Below are 16,007 nucleotides of genomic sequence, written 5' to 3'. Positions count from 1 at the left end.
ATTCCTCTACATTCCACATTCTTATTCCTCTACATTCTACATTTTTATTTTTTTGTTATTATAAAATTTCAACCACATATACCTCCATTCATTAGCAACTTGTTAGTAATAAAAAAAGTTACAAGGTCGTATCTCAGGAATACAGGCATTCTTTGACGATATGGAGCAAAACTTGTCAGCTAGTCTGCAGTCCCCTGCAGCTGGAGCTGTGAGAACGATCTGGCCATCTCGAAAAGGGGCCACAACAGGTTACAAAGAAAGAAAGCTAAACTACTGAGAGATCTAAGAAAAAAAGCAAAGAATGTGTGTACTATTTACATTTCTTAAGTGTGAAGCCTTTTCTTATCACCTGGCTCACCGAACCTAAACAGAAACAGTCCACTGAATCTAAAATCTTTTATTGAAAACTGGTAAAAGTGTTAATTGCTATCTTGAGTCAGAGCAGGGAGGTGCTGATGAAGGAAGCTTAGGTCAACATGGATGCCTTGATCTGTTGAAGGACTGTGCTACAACAAGACAGATACCTTTAATATCGTCCTAGTTCAAAATAAATCTTCTGTAGATCCTACAATACCATAAGTAAAATCTGTGAAAGTTCCGTTTGTGATCTGTCCAGAAGGACACATATCTGGCCAAATTACTCTTGTCAGTAAGGAGAGAGAAGTAAGAGAGAACAGTATTCTAAGTTTCTCATCGTAATGTGGAAAACAGACTGTAGAGAAAAGTCATTTTCCTGACTACCCAAAGATAGATGTGCCCAGTAGATGAAATATTTTAACAAGACACACAAGCAGTGGGAAAACATCCAAAGTTATTCTTAGGGAAGAAATGAAGTGGCATATGAGAAGAATTACAGATAGAGGCAACTGGTTTTCAGAGTCAGTGGTCCCATGGTCTTTCTAGACAGGGTTTTTCCATCTGAGAATAATTTCTCTGGTGGGTTGACATCTGAATTATCCATTGCTATAAGTTTTAATTGCATCATGGCACACAATAGCTTGTGATAAATATTCCTGATATTTGCCTGTAAATTTTTTATGATGCCTTGTAGATCTTGACTGTTGTGTTCCTATTTTATCATTACTTTCTCTTTTTCCATGTCCCAAAATTCTGATTCATCTACCTTGTATCTCATCCCTGTTATTCTTTCTTTCACTTGATGATCAGTTCTATTGGTGATTCTTTTTACTGAGATGTTTTTTGTTTAACTTCTGAACTTTTCATTTCTAGATTTGAAGTTTTACAGTATTTCTCTCTTTACTGGGTTCTAATTGCATATCTTATAGAGAAATTTCATTCAGTTATTCATATGTATGCTCTTTGGATTTACTTTGAACTTTATTTGCAACCCCTTTCACTTCATTCAATATTCTTATAATTACTATATTAAAGTATGGGGAATATCGTTGAATTAATTCCGATTGGAATCCATTACTTTGAAATGGATATTTTTCACAGGGGTCATATTGCCTTGTTTTTATGTTTTGTATTAAGATTCTTGTGTATCTGATGCTGTTTAATTGATGGGATTTTTAATAGCTGTATGCTTTCAGTAAAAATATTTGCAATGCTCAAGTGAGATCACAGGGTAAACATTTTACCATCTAGACACATATCATCTTCTAAACCACAAGAATACATGCTCAGGACACAAACATATGACTCCTATTTGGATAAATTCCTGATACAAATACTCTAAGATTACCAATAAAGTTCTCTGTTTTCTCTCTGCTTACAGTGTCTTCCACTCAATGTTCCATGCTGATTGCAATCTTTATTGCGCTCATCCAACTCTTCTCTGGTTACACAAAATTGCACCTATGGAAATATGATGTTATTGTGTTTCCTGAGGACCTCAACAGGAGCTATGACAGAATGACTGCTTCAGGCTTACAGTAACATCAAAAACACTTTACATTATTCGGAACAAAGGGAAAGAAAGTGGGAATGTTGATTTCTCTTAATTTAATTATCTCTTCAAATCATGAACAGGTATCTCTGCCACAAATCACCTAAGAATGTCATTTCTTTCTATATAATTGATCTTTAAGAGAAGTACCAGGTTCACAACAACATTCAGAAAAAGTACACATAATCTTATAAATTTGGAGCTAATCTTTACATCTTAGAAATTAGTGACAATAGAATAGTTCCGAATTTTGGTTTTCTTTTGTCCCATACCAGGTGGCTCTTCTGATACAAAACAGAGATTTTGAATTTCCCTTTAGCAAGTATGCTTGTGTTTAAAAAGGGAGAGAACCACACTCAAACTCCCAAGCTGGTTTTGATATTTAATTGAATTAGTACCACAAAAAGACCATTTGCTTTTTATGTTTGTAAAGAGCAAGAGAAACAACTATTTGGCAAGACTTAGGAAATTTTATCGGTTTGAAATGTGCTACATCATTAGGTCAATTTTACTGTTTTCTTTGAGACATATTTCTCGAGGTATTTGTCTGTCTTCTCCGGATGTCTCATTTGTCCAGTAATCTTCACATTTCTTTCATCCTTTTAGAAGGAAAAAACCAAAACCCTGTCTCAAACCTAACTTTGGGGAATTCCCTTACTGTCAGATTATACCTTTCTTAATATGGCAACAGAAAAAGCATTATCTTTTACTAATAAAACTATTATTTTTTTCATACCTGATCAAATGAAAGACATTTGTTAGCTTTAGAAGTTAGTTTAGATTTGAATGACCACCTCTCCTCATCAGGAAGGCTCTCCTGTTTGAATATAATCTTCATCGATCTTGATGGCATCCATAGCTTTTCTTATCTTGAGGAAATGAAAGCAAAACCTTTTCCTGGTTTCCATTCTGAGGTTAACACATCTATAAAATATGTAGATTGATTTAAAATGGCAGTTTTGTTTTATTATTCAATGTCTCTCCACAGCAGTTGTTCCTTTCTCATTAGGATTTAAAAATTTGAAGTCAATAAAGCACTGTGTAATCTATCTCTAAGTATCTTTATTAACCCTTTCTGTTTGTCAAGTATATCTTTTTTTTTTTTTTTTTTTTTTTTTTTTTTTTTTTTTTTTTTTTTTTTTTTTNCCTGTCCTGGAACTAGCTCTGTAGACCAGGCTGATCAAATATATCTTTTAAAGTGCAGTTAGATCTCTCTATAAATGTTTGTTCTGTAGGGTTGTGTGGTATACCTATAATATGCTTTATGTTGTAATATGTGAAAAACAGCATTTTACTAGAGACATATGCTGGAGCATTATCAACCTTAATTTATAGAGGTATTCCTATAATAGTCATGACTTCTTATAAATATACAATAACAGAATGAACTTTTTCAGAAATTAAAAAAGCAGACAATTGAAATCCTGAATATTTACCTATAGTATGGTTCAAATATTTTAATTTTCCAAACTCTGTAAAATGAGACACATTCACTTGCCAAATTTCATTTCCTTAAGTACCTTTTGAGTTACTTCCTGCAGGTAATGGAGTTTGATTATAAAAAGAACAAGTAGGACATTTCCTTATAATTTCCTTGACTTGTATCCAAGTGATAAAAAATAAATCTTTCTTCAAAGCTTTGCTGTTAACATGGTGCTCTTTTGAAATCTGAGGCTTCTAGCATATTTACTACCAACAACTGATCAATTACATCATTGCCTTGTAATAGAGGGTCTGGTAGTCTTATATGGGATCTGATATGTGTTATATACAAGGGATGATTTCTTTTTCTGATTATTTGTTGTATTTAAATAATAACAAAGTGAATTCTGAATCACCTGGAATTATTTCAGAAGTTTCAATATGTAAAACAACTCTTTCTGCATATCGAGTGTCAGTAATTATGTTAAGAGCTTCTGAAAATCTAATAATACCATGAGAACAGAACATAATTCTAGTCTCTAAACTGCATCATAAGGATTTTGAGCCACTTTACTTATTTTTTCTGGCTTATAAGCTGCCTTTCCTGATTTATTTGTATCAGTATAGCATGTAGGGGCTCCAGAAATTGGGATATCTTTTATTATATGAGAAAGAATCCAACTAGCTCTTTTTATAAAAAAAACTGATGTCACTTGTTTGGGGGATTTTTGTTACTAATATTTCCTAGAAAATTACTGCAAGCTCTTTGTCTATTTTCACTTTTTTTTTGTAATAAGATAATTTCAGCATTAGTGAAAGGTACCACAATTTCTGCTTGGTCTGTTAAGTGGTGAAGTCTCAATTTTCCTTTCAGAATCAATCCAGAAACCTTTTCTACACAGGTATTTATTTTTTTACTGTTTGTATGGTAAAAAATATTCTTCATAAGATATCTTCTGTCTTTATAAGACTCCCTATAGGAGAATGCATAGAAAGTAAAATAATCAAAATACAGTTAAGCTCTGGATCCAAATGATCCACATGTGCATCCTGTAATTTCTTGTCTACCAGAGCCAAACCAGTTCTCTCTCAGCCTCAGCTGATAATTTTCTTGGACTATTTAAGCCCTTATCACCTTGTAAGGTTGAAATAAGTTACTTAGTTTTTGAGTTGTTATCCAACTGTCAGCCATAGCCAGTTACTATCTTCCGGCAATTTTTGAAAATCATTGTGTTCATAATTGACTTTTCCTTATTTTCGTTTTCTGTGGTTGAATGTTATATAAACCTATCTTATATCCTAAATAATAGACTCTCCTCTTTGTGTTTTTTCAACAGCAACTTACAATCCCCAAGGTAAAATTCTCTTTATTTCATCAAACATGTTTTGCCTAAATCTATGTCTGAATCAGTCAATAAGATATCGTCCATGTAATGGTAAATTATAGATTGAGGAAAATGTTTATTAATTAGTGCTAATATCTATTATACAAACTATTGACATAAGGTGAGACTATTTAAAACTCCTTGTGGAAGAATTCTCCAATGGTATCTTTTAACATGCTGGAAATCATTGTAAAAAGGCACTGTGAAGGCAAACTTTTCTCTATCCTGTTCTTACAAAGGTATAGTAAAAGAACAGCCTTTTAATCAATCAGTATAACAAACCATCTTCTAGGTAATAAAGAAGACAAGGGAATTCCAGGTTGTAAAGAACCCATTGACTGAATCACCTTATTTATGGATCACACATCTGTTAACAATCTCTATTTTCCACATTTTTTAAATGAAATATATAAGAGAATTCCAATGACTGGTTGATTTTTTCAATATATTAAGCATTTAACTGATCCTGTACCCGATTTTTTAGTGCCTGTAATTTTTCTGACATGCAAAGCCATTGTTTCACCTACAGATTTGTCAGTTTACCATCTTAAAGGTAGAGATGATGGTATCTTTGAAAGACCAATAGCTGCTGTGCCCTGCTTATATACGACTTTAAAGTCTATGACAATCCCTGATAATGCCCTTCAATATTTCTCTCAGGAGCATTCCTTATTTTATAATTTCTGAGATTTAAAGAATGTTAATCTGTGTTTTCCATTGCTGTGACAAATCACATCCCCATAAATTCATTGCTATGTTAGCAATATATAATTTCAATTTTCCTATCTATCTTTCTGGATTTACACACTTGTCCGATCCTGTGCTTTGTCTCATATAAGATAAAATTCAAATTCCGAGAAGTTGAACATTTTCCTTCTGTAGAGGCCAACCTGGATGCCAAGATTTTTGACAAAATTATTGTCACATATCTTGTATCTTGTCTACAAACCCATAATTTCCATGGCATTTACAAATATTTTAACTTTAGTATTTGATGAGTAATAGAAATTTGCCAAAATAGTTGCTTTATGGCTTCTCCTGAAAATCTTGTTTTATCTACTAATGCAGCTCGGGCATCCAGAGCAGGCATTAAATCTTTCCATTGCTCTATAGAGGGGCTTCCCCAATGTTAGCAGGGAATGTCTGAACCAAATTTGATACTGAAGCCTGCAAGATGCTCCACAGTGAGTTTCCTGATGGCAAAAGGTTTCCTTGCCTGTCCCTTGTTGATTTGCATTCATTAGTTCACAAGCTAGCCTCTGCCACACCTTCTGCATACTCCAGATGGCCAGGGTTTTCTGATTGGATTATTTCTAGGATAAACTTTGTTTCTAGGAATGCCTTATATACAATACCTCTTCAGATGACTTTAACAATAAGATTTCAAGGATGACTTTTCAGATGACATTATGTCCTTCCCAGCTAGGTTATTTATCCCTTTATTTCCATTTTCTTTTTTTTTTCTTTTTTTTTTTCTTTTTCTTGAGAATAGGACAAAAAAAAGTTTCCGTCTCCTCCCAGCCTCCCATTTCCCTCCCCCTCCGACCTCTCTTCTCCCCCTCCCCCCACTCCTCTCCCCCTCCCTCTCCAATCCAAAGAGCAGTCAGGGTTGCCTGCCCTGTGGAAAGTCCAAGGTCCTCCCCCCTCCGTCCATGTCTAGGAAGTTGAATATCCAAACTGGCTAGGCTCCCACCAAGCCGGAACATGAAGTAGGATCAAAACCCCTTGCCATTGACCTTGGCTTCTCATCAGTCCTCATTGTTCGCCATGATCAGAGAGTCCGGTTTTATCCCATGCTTTTTCAGTCACAGTCCAGCTGGCCTTGGTGAGCTCCCAATAGATCAGCCCCACTGTCTCAGTGGGTGGGTGCACCCCCCGTGGTCCTGACATCCTTGCTCGTGTTCTCCCTCCATCTGCTCCTCATTGGGACCTTGGGAGCTCAGTCCAGTGCTCCAGTGTGGGTCTCTGTCTCTATCTCCATCCATCACCAGATGAAGGTTCTATGGTGATATGAAAGATATTCGTCAGTATTGCTATAGGATAGGGTCATTTCAGGTTCCCTATCCTCAGCTTCCCAAGGGACTAACTGGGGACATCGCCTTGGGCTCCTGGGAGCCACTCTAGGTTCAAGTCTCTTGCCAACACTAAGGTGGCTCCCTTAACTAAGATATGTGCTTCCCTGCTCCCCTATCCAACCTTCCTTTATCCCAATCTTCCTGTTTCCCCAAGTTCCCCCAATCCTCCCCTTCTCACTTTTCTCTCCCCGTCCCCCCTTATCCCCAACCCACCCCACCCCCAAGATCCCAATTTTCTCCCCGGCAATTTTATCTACTTCCCTTAGCCAAGAGGATAACTATATGTTTTTTCTTGGGTTCACCTTCTTATTTAGCTTCTTTAGGTTCACCAGGTATACACTCCGTGACCTTTATTTATGGCTAGAAACCAATTATGAGTGAGTACATCCCATGTTCATCTTTTTGGGTCTGGGTTACCTCGCTCAGGATAGTGTTTTCTATTTCCATCCATTTGCATGCAAAATTCGAGAAGTCATTGTTTTTTACCGCAGCATAATACTCTAATGTGTATATATTCCACACTTTCTTCATCCATTCTTCCATTGAAGGGCATCTAGGTTGTTTCCAGGTTCTGGCTATTACAAATAATGCTGCTATGAACATAGTTGAACAAATGCTTTTGTCATATGATAGGGCATCTCTTGGGTATATTCCCAAGAGTGGTATTGCTGGGTCCAGGGGTAGGTTGATCCCGAATTTCCTGAGAAACCGAAACACTGATTTCCAAAGTGGTTGCACAAGATTGCATTCCCACCAGCAATGGATGAGGGTACCCCTTCCTCCACAGCCTCTCCAGCAAAGGCTATCATGGGTGCTTTTGATTTTAGCCATTCTGACAGGTGTAAGATGATATCTCAAAGTTGTTTTGATTTGCATTTCCCTGATTGCTAATGAGGTTGAGCATGACCTTAGGTGTCTTTTGGCCATTTTCTATCAAGTGAACCATAGTAGTACTATGCAGGGTCCTAGCACCCTTCATTGCCATGTTCCCCTACTCATAACATGGGAAAGATCTCTTCTAAAGCATTTCCTGGGTATCTCATCAAATCTGCTGACTTCTCCATTTGTCAGTGGTGTCAGTGGCAAAGTCAAACCCCTCCTGCACTTTCCAAATGCAAGCCTGCTCTTCAGTGTCCCAGCAAGGGTAGCTGCCTATGGTGAATGCTCACACAGAGGCCCAGATGGCAACTGCAGCAGAGAAAGCTGGCGTGGCTCTTTAGTCCATTTGGTCATGTCACACACTGGAGCATCAAAATGCCATTTTACCTTTGTCAGTCACAGCAGCTGTGCTTTAAAATACTAGTCTCCTGGCTGCTGGGGCTCTAGCCTGAGGGGAAATTCTGTTCTCCCAGACAATGGCTCTGTTGTTGTCATTAAAGGTAGCTCTGTAGTTCTAACAAATCAGAAGATTCAAAGGCTAGGGTGAAAACCTCCCAGCTTGGAGAGTTAGAGTAGCAACTGGCTAACTTGTTCACTTTGCTGACCTTCCCTGAAGCTTCTCCTCTTCCATGCTACCTCAACTAAAAAACCCACACTATGTTCCTCCCTCCTACTTCCTGTCAACTAGTTTCTAACCCTTCCTCTCTGAGCCAGGGTTAATTTGATTTAATTAGTGCAAATGCAATACATCTTTACATAGTTAAAAGCAGCAAAAATAAATGTAACATATATTTGCCTAGTTAAGCAAATATTTCACACTTTCATATTTCTGTTCTGTTGTCAAGTTTTAGATTTTTTTACATAATTTAGTGATTTTTTTTCTTATCTACCTTTAATCTCTACTTCTCTGATTTTTCTTTATTTTGGGTGGGATGGTGCAATAAACTTTACTGATGGTATTCAAGAGACTAGTGCTCCCTAAGCCTCTCCCATTCTCCTGGGGGATCTGGAATGGAAACTGTGAGGGAGATGTTTAGTGTTGGGGGCTGAGTTGGGACAAGGACTCCTCAGCAGCCTAGACCCTCTTTCTTTCTATCATGTTCATGCTGGGGTGAGAGGTCCAGGGCTTCTTACTCCTTGGATGTCATACACACCATAATGTCCACTCCCCAGTTGCTGTAGCCATATTCATTGTCATAGGAGGACATTAGCTTTACAAAGTTGTCATTGAGAGCAATGCCAGGCTCAGCATCAAAGGTATAAGAGTTTTGTGTCACCGTTAAAGTTACAGGGGACAACCTGGTCCTCAGTGTAACCCAGGATGTCCTTTAGTGGGTCCGTGGATGCCTGCTTCACCACCTTTGTAATGTCTTCATACTTAGCAGATTTCTTCAGATAGCAAGTCAGATCCTGGGCATACACATTGTGGATAGGAACATGGAAGGCCATGCCAGTGAGCTGCCCATACAGCTTTGGGATGAACTTGCCCATATCCTTGGCAGCACCAGTGGATGCAGGGGTGATATTCTGGGCAGCCCCACAGCCATCATGCCAAGGCATAGCAGAAGGACAATCCACAATCTTCAGGGTTGCAGTGATGAAATAGACTGCAGTCATATGTCCTTCCATAATGGCAAAGTTATCATGGATGACATTGACCGGGGGAGGGGGGGAGCTAAGCAGTTGGTGGTACAGAAAGCATTGCTGACAATCTTGAGTGAGTTGTCTTACCTCTTATGATTCAAAATGTATCACAAACATGGGGCCATCAGAGGAAGAGGAAGGGGCAGAGATGATTACCTTTTTGGCCCCACCCTTCCAATGGGCCTGAGCCTTCTCCAAGGTGAGGAAAAACAGTAACATCCATAACATATTTAGCATCAACATCACCCCCATTTCATCTTGGTAAGATTTAGCTTCTGGAAGAGAGTGATGGCCTTCCAATTGATGACATGTTTCCCATTCTCTGCCTTGACTATTCCCCTGAACTTGTAATGAGTAGATTCATACTGGGATTTGAAGACCATGAAGTTGAGATCAACGAAGGGGTCATTGATAGCAGATTTAAAGGGAACCCCGGTAACCAGGCACCCAAAATGGTCCAATCTGTTCACTCTGACCTTCACCATTATGTCTTGGTGAGGAATTTGGAAGTGCAAATTATATGCTGCTGTCTCCTGAATAAGGAGGAGCGAGAGTCAACTGCTGTTTTTTAACTGCTTGAGAGACAGTGTAAATTTCAATAGCAAATACAAAACATCAGAAATATATTAAAGTTCTTTTTGCCAAACCATGGGAATTCCACTTTTCACATTTCTTTTTACAATAATTTAAAAGAAAATACTTAGTATCTCATTTTCCAGTCATACTAAATCCATGGAGGGCTTGGACATTATGGCTTGAGATGTGTTTCAGTATCATGAACCTGAACGAATTGCTCAGGCAATTACTCAGAACTCCAAGGACTGACTTACAGATTGGATGCAGTTTCCCAAAGCGTAGCAATGACAACCTCTGAAGCTGACATATTTTTACAAATAATATTTTCAAGGATTGTTTTTCTGACCCATAATAACAACTCTTTTATAAATTTAGAGGCAGAAAAATATTTTCTACTTATCTCAAAGAGGTTTCTCCTAACAACCAATTAAGAACCTGAACATTTCAAAAGTTAAATTATGTAATTCTGCCAGCACTTGGTGTAAAAACAACTCACGAACATCAAAATATACAGCGTGGGAAAGAGAAGTCAAAGGTACATTACTTAGGCAGTGATTAGAAGCGTGCAGAACTTTCCTTCTTCAATCACCCGTACTTGACCCTTCACTTTAGCTCTGCATACTCTGCAGAGCCTTATTTCCGACTTTAATATCCCTTTTTTGCTTGCTTTGCTTCTAAGCAAAGGTTTCTTGTGTGTCATTTAAGGCTATAATTGGGCCTCATTCCTGCATATGAACTAGAATGCCACATATCCATGCAACTCCAATACAAATGATTTAACTCAGAAATGCATGGAAAGAGTCCAGATTCTTAATCAGAGTCGTGATGCCTACTTGTTCTTGACTGGATCTAAGAAATAATAGACAAATAAACAGTGGCTTTGGGGGATAAAGGTATTAGAACTTGTCAATGAAATACCACTCATATATTCTCATAGGCACCAAGGTGAAATTTAAAGTCATGTGGTCCAGAAGTTCAAAGTCTTAATCAATCCACAAATTACAAACACAGTAGAGTTGATACTAACTTCTTCCAAGAGTAGACCTTAGATCTCCCAGGCCCCTGGGATGTCCGAGGTCTTTGTCCAAATCTGTATGTTCTTGGTTTATTTGCAGGTGGTTGTGGAGTTTGAATTTTTCCTAAAGGAATGTTGAAAGAAGTAGCGTGTATAAGGGCAGAGAATGGAAAACCACCAAGACCGTAAATCAATGAGCATATCTTTGCCAATTAAATACTGAAATACTTCCCATTTGAGCAGTATATCAGCACTGCCTCAAGATCAACAAAATGAACTCCTTTGGATAGCCCATGACTCTGCTTAATTCCTGGCTTGGTGGAGATTCTCCTTGTCAAAAATTTTAATACCTTTCTTTGTATATGGAGTACAAAGACAAGAGCCAGTTGAACTTCACAGTGACTTCAAGTTATTTAATTCCTTCACAAGACTACAAATGTTACACAGAAGTATTCTTTAAGGGAGGGAAACATTTCCCATGATGTTTAGGGGTCACATTCTGAAAGCCCTGGTTCTTGCTCATGCACACATTTTTGTAAATTTCAGGCAGGTATGATTTCACTTTTGGTCATAAGACAGAAGTGTCTGGTACCTAGGCTAATCTAGGGACAAAAAAAAAGACATGGGGGCTTGTTGGGCTTCTCCTGTATGGACTATGGACACGATATTTCTAAGAATAGGCACAACGGGTAGAAAATCTTAGTAAGTTGTGTGTATCTCTAGAAGGCAGAAAAAGAAACACATTAATTACATCTTTGCACTTCCTCGAAGACTGGAAGAGCAGAGGCACAGTAGAAGTCTTCATTGTGACATGGCCTTATCTTCCTCAAACTCTGAAAGGGAATCCCTCCCTCTTTGAAAGTTTGGTTTCTGTACTTTCAGATTACTTTAAACAGCCAGGTAAAGAGCAAAAAGATTTGTATTTTCTTTCCTGATCTCTCTATTTTTCCTTTTCTTGTTTTATTACAGTGCCTAGGAAAACCAGTATCATGTAAAGGAGAGTAGTCAGGAGAGATATACTTTCCTTATTCCTAATCTTGCTGGAAAAACCTATAGCTTTTCATCATGATTTTATTAGCTGCAAAAGTTTTTAGGAGTTCTTCATTTAATAAAGTAAGAAAGCTACCCTTTATTACTGTTTTATTGTATTTATATGAGTGGGTGTGTAGACATTTCACATAACTCTTCTGCAACTATTGACATTATCAAATAACTGGGTTTTCTTAGATCATTGATGGACTAAATTACATTAATTGATTTTTACATGTTGAGTTAGCCTTGTATACCTAGAATACAGCCCAAGTGTACTTTGTGTAACTTAATATTTCCTAAGGTACTTTATTAGTAAAATCTTTATTGCATCATTTTTTTTCACCTCAAGTTTCTCCTGGGTAATTTTGTTGACTTAGTATAAAGTAGGAAGTACTTTCTCTATTGGAATAAACTACAACGAACTGACTCAACTGCTTCCTTAAATGGTTGCAGGAATTCACTAGGACACCCATCGTCACCCATTGCTTTCTATTTAGAACAGTTAAGGAATTTTAAATTTAAAAATTTAAGTAATTTGTATACTGATATAGGTTGGAAACACTATGGCTGTTGAGTTGTTCATATCACTCACTTATTATCATCCTTTTAATAGCTTTATGATCTATAATAATGATGTAGGAGTGATAGAATTGGTAATATAAAGGATTTACTAATAAATTTAGTTAGGAAACTTATACAGACCTGTTAGAGATAAGGGAAATTGAGCACTTTATAATGGAAATATTTATTCACCAGGACTGACCAGCCTTAAGGCTCCATTCCTATGACAAAGGATACAGCCCTCACTAACAACTAGCCATTAAGCCCTGATTCCCATCCCCAAGGACATACTTCTAATGGGCAACTCATGGGGGGAGGGGAAAGCATAGAGTCACAACTATTTTTAAATTCTGATATGCCATTGGGTTTCTTTTGCCCAAAGACCTCGATTTAAAATCATAACTTAAAATCATACTTAGATGGTCAGGGAGACTTTTTATTTTATCCATGAAGCATTTTAAACTATATTTTAAAGTATTAGACGTGTTTTTTTTTCAGCTACTGATTTCTAGTTTGGGTCAACTGCAGTTAAAAAAAACATATAATATTAATTTGTCTATGTTTAATGATGTTTATTGTATGCTCCAGGATTATCATATAATTTTTTGTACATTAATGGTCAATGCACCTTTTTGTGATAAAAACAACCCAAATGTCCACAATAAATACAATGAAAAAAATCACATTCTCACACAATAGAATACAACTCAGAAATTATTTCAAAAATAAGATGCCAGTGGAAAGCCCAAGGTCCTCCCCGCTCCATCCAGGTCTAGGAAGGTGAGCATCCAAACTGGCTAGGCTCCCACAAAGCCAGAACATGAAGAAGGATCAAAACCCAGTGCCATTGTCCTTGGCTTCTCAGCAGCCCTCATTGTTCGCCATGTTCAGAGAGTCCAGTTTTATCCTTTGCTTTTTCAGTCCCAGTCCAGCTGGCCTTCGTGAGCTCCCAATAGATCAGCCCCACTGTCTCAGTGGGTGGGTGCACCCCCCGTGGTCCTGACTTCCTTGCTCATGTTCTCCCTCTTTCTGCTCCTCATCGGGACCTTGGGAGCTCATTCCGGTGCTCCAATGTGGGTTTCTGTCTCTATCTATCTCCATCCATCCCACAGGGCAGGGAACCCTGACTGCTCTTCGGACTGGAGAGGGAGGGGGAGGGGAGTGGAAGAGAGGGAGAGGAGTGGGAGCAGGGGGAGGGAAATGGGAGGCTGGGAGGAGGCGGAAATTTTTTTCAATAAAAAAAATAAAGGAGCAAATATTTAAAAAATAATAAATAAGATGCCAGTACATACAAGGAATTTAGATCATATAGTACACACTATATGAATTGTATCTGTGCACAATTCATGCATAGACTCTTCACTAGATACAGAATTGAAATGATGGAGTGAGTCAGTTTCTCAATATGTAGTCCACGCCAGCTTTCAACTTTCAATAAAGTCTAAGCCGGCCATGAACTTCAGTCTTCACTGATTTGCATTCCAAGCTTTAAAACTCTAGGTGTGTGTACCACCATGCGTGGCTCTTTTTTTATCCCTTCATTAGAAAAATACTACGACACTTTCTTCTAGTTTTCAGAGTTTCTAAAAGGTAGCCACTGTCACTCAATTTGCTGTTACTCGTTGGCTATTTCCATGATTATGTTTTTCTTAGTTAGGATTTCTATTTCTGTGAAGAGACACCACGACCATGACAACTCTTATAAAGGAAAACATTTAATTGGGGTGGCTTACAGTTTTGGACAGTATTGGAGGTTTAGTCCATTATCTTCAGGGTGGGAAGCAGGACAGTGCAGGCAGATGTGGTGCTAGAAAAAAAAAAAGCTGAGAGTTCTACATCATGATCTGCAGGGAGCAGAAGCAACTGTGTATCACACTGGACGTAGCTTGAGCATAGGAGACCTCAAAGACCACCTCTACAGTGACACACTTCCTCTAACAAGGCCACACCTGCTTCAACAAGGCCATAATTCATAATAGTGTCACTCCCTTTGAGCATTCAAAAACCTAAGACTATGGGGACCATATTCATTCAAACTATCACAATGTCCTACCTTGCTTGTTTTGAGTGTAAATATGCAGCGACTTGGTTGTTCCGGGTAGAGAGTCATATGATGCAAAGCTAACATTACATTTTCAGTCCCGCTGTCCCTATTTAGTGATTTTCTCTTTCTTCTTCTGTTGTTGCCTCTTTAATTATCTCCAGGGTCTAGTTATCTTCAGGGAGATCTAAACGTACAATATGTTGTTCAAAGTAGAGACTTAATTATATTTTTGAAGCTTCCCTTTTCTGTCTGAAAAATCAATTGTAAGTCCGGAGAGAATCTGAGAAAAACATCAGGAAAAGAATACAATAGTTCAGGAAACAAACGGCTTTGAATTTTTTGCCCTCTTTGTTTTGAGAAACAGTTTCATTCAGTGGCCCAGGCTGGTGTGGAGCTCACTGCGCAGTCTAGGCTGACCTTCACCTTGTGTCCTTTATGTCTCAATGCTGGGATGGTATGCATAACTCACCATGCCAAGTTAACAAATAGTTAAGCTTTGAAGTGAAGTGGGAACCAACAAAGACATAAACAAATAAAAATATCTGGGTTCAGCAGGATGGGTCACTGGGTAAAATTGTTTGTCATACATGCCTGATAATGTGAGTTCAATCACCCGAACCCACAGTCGGGGGAGAAAATCCATTTCTGAAAGTTGTTTTCTGACCTCCACATACAGGCTCTGGTATGCGCTCCATAATAGTAATAAGAAAAACAAAATTGTTAAAAAATAAAATATTTTAAAGATGTATTGGAGAGAAAGCAAATAAGACACATTATTGTATTGATGTTGATGGATGAGAGTATATTTAACTATATTTTGCATAGTACCCCCTTAAATCCATATTTGTAACAACTTAAGTAAAAAATGCATCCTTTTTTAAAATACGAAGGCTCTAAGATTCCATTTTTTGATTGGAGGCAGAATTACAACAAATAAAAATGTATTTTGTTTGGCGACAGAGATGGCTCATTGGTTAAGAACAAATACTGTTCGTGCAGAGGACCAGAGTTCGGTTCCCAAACCTACATTCAATATCTTGACACCATCGGTAATTCCAGCTCCAGGGTGTCTGATGCCTCTGGCCTTGCTCCATTTCCTCATACACATATACATGATTACAAAATAATTTAAAAAATGAGTCTTTTAAAATGCATCATGACATACCTATATCTCCCAGTGTCACATATGCAAACTAAGGACTTCCCAGTTATATGAAAATTACCAACATTAATTGACTGGGTTCCCTGGAATAGAGTCAGTTTTCATTAATCTCCACATAAACAACAGATCAAAGGATGGTTGTCAGCTGCTGCTACATCTATCAATTTGCAAAGGCTTAAATACTAACACTTTGTTGTGGTAAATTGTTGTAAAAGAAATTCAACGTGATAAAAAACTGATATTATATAGGACTTATGAATACATTTGCTTAGGAAAGATTAAGTCACACATGAAAACTTAGCC

The sequence above is a fragment of the Alexandromys fortis genome, unplaced genomic scaffold, assembly GCF_014885135.2.
Source record: "Alexandromys fortis isolate MF-2015 unplaced genomic scaffold, M_Fortis_MF-2015_v1.1 scaffold_246, whole genome shotgun sequence".
Taxonomy (NCBI): Eukaryota; Metazoa; Chordata; class Mammalia; order Rodentia; family Cricetidae; genus Alexandromys; species Alexandromys fortis.
Note: the sequence above shows the minus strand (reverse complement) of the source record.